Source organism: Tamandua tetradactyla, assembly GCF_023851605.1.
Source record: "Tamandua tetradactyla isolate mTamTet1 chromosome 25 unlocalized genomic scaffold, mTamTet1.pri SUPER_25_unloc_3, whole genome shotgun sequence".
NCBI classification, from domain to species: domain Eukaryota; kingdom Metazoa; phylum Chordata; class Mammalia; order Pilosa; family Myrmecophagidae; genus Tamandua; species Tamandua tetradactyla.
In genome coordinates, this window is record NW_027518258.1 from 104,199 (window position 1) to 106,343 (window position 2,145).

A 2,145-nucleotide genomic window follows, 5' to 3' on the forward strand; every position below is an offset into this window, starting at 1 on the left:
TCCCAAAGATTTTCCCCAATTTTTTTTGGAAGTTTTATAGTTTATGTTTTATATTTAAGTCCATGATTCATTTAGAGTTAGTTTGTGTATATAAGGTGTGAAGTTTAGGTCAAGGTTCATTTTTTTTTACCCATGGATGTCCAATATATAGTGTTTTTTGAATATATCTTTTTGGATAGCTTTCATAGTGGTTTCTCTGAGTATACGATACAGATATGTGACTTTTCAGAATCTGTTAGTGTGGTGGACAGAATACTCCCTCTCCCTGCCCCCCTAAGATGCCCATACCTTAATCCTTGAAATCTATGAATATATTACCTGGCATGGTTAAGGGACTTGGCATGTGTGATTAAGATTAAGATCTTGAGATGGGAAAATTACCCTGGATTGTCCTGGCAAGTCCAATGTAATCACAAGGGTCCTTATGAGAGGGAAGCAGACAGTCAGAGAAGGAAATGGAATGAAGGAAGCAGTGTTAGGAGAGTCAGATAGAGATTTGAAGACACTGTGCTGCCATCTTTGAAGATGGAGGAAGGGAACATGGGCCAAAGAATGCAACTGTATTGTGAATTTTGTCCAGGTCCTATTGAAATATTTTATTTTACAACCTATCATCCTGTTCAGTCTGCATGTCCTAGCCTAACATTTTAGACTGTGGTTCTAATGACACTTTAATTTTCAGAGACTTTGTGGTGTTATTTTGACCTGCTTATCTGTTGCTACAGGGACTCCAACTGGTACCTGAGGGAAGCACAGGATGGGCCACCAGCATTCTCTCACTGAGGGAGAGGAGTCTCAGGCCTAACTTGGGAAGGTAGCACTTCCTCAGGTCACATATCATTAATGGGCCTCTTGATGGAATGCCCCTCACCTGTTCTTCCCAGCTTGCCTGATGTTGCCAGAGGATTCCTGGTCCCTCTGAGGCAGGGTGGAGCCTATCTGAACTAGCTTCTGTTGCTATGTTGGGGTCTAAAAACATTAGGTCTGGGGTTGTGCAATGGTGGCTGAGTGGCAGAATTCTTGCTTGTCATGCTGGAGACCTGGGTTTGATTCCTGAGCCTGCCCGTGCCAAACCGCCCCCCCACCCACCCAAACCGTTAGGTCTGGGTAATCATCTTCTGTTGGGGCACTCAGGAACCCCTGCCATGAAGTTTTTCCTCCAGGCCTAGACCTCCAAACCAGTTTGCCTTCTTCTTACTACTTTTCAGAGTTCTTCTTTGGTTGTCTTTTTCATTATGTCCAGGATTTCATCATTTATGGCAGAAGGAGCAGGGAGAAAGAAATGTGTGTCTCTGAGCTGTATCTACAGAATTCATCACTGAACTTTTCATAATATAAAATTGTTTTTCCCCTTTTCTGGTATGAAGTCTATTGTATTTTAGGAACTGCAAATTTATCTGAAGAGGGGTAAATGAGGGAATGTGGAGTGAGATGAGGTTAGAAGCATAGGAGGAGCCAGATCATGCAAAACAGATCATATTAAGAGCTCGGATTTTCAGACCTTTTCAAAATTCTAGCAGCCTTTTTTTGCAGATATGGAAAAGCTGATTCTCAAATACATATGAAATTACAGGGGACCCCAAATAACCAAATCAATATTACAAAGGAAATAAAGTTATAGGTCTCACACTTTCTGATTTCAAAGCTTACTGCAAAGCCATACTAATAAAAACAGTATGGTACTGGCATAAAGATAGACTCACAGACAAACTGAGAATTCAGAAATGAACCTACGCATCTATGGTCAACTGATTTTTTTTTGTATGCTGTATGGTGGGGTCACATTTCATTCTTATTCCACGTGAGTATCCCGTTATTGTGGCACCATTTGTTAAATTGTTTGTTTTTGTTAGTTTCTTTGTTTGTTGTTTGGGAAGTGCATGGGTTGGGAAATGAACATGGGTCTCATGTATGGCAGGCAAGAATTCTACCACTGAACTAGCCTTACACCCCCGCAGCTTATTTTTGTTAAGTGTGCCAAGTATGTTAATTGGGGGGAGATTTTTCACAGTGGGTTGGCCACCAAAACACGATGTCATGAAAACCATCTCTGTATCTTATGTCAAAATGGGGAAGGAAAAGACTCATATCAACAGTGTTGTTATTTATTTATTTGTATGATGTATGGCAGGGGACACATTTCAT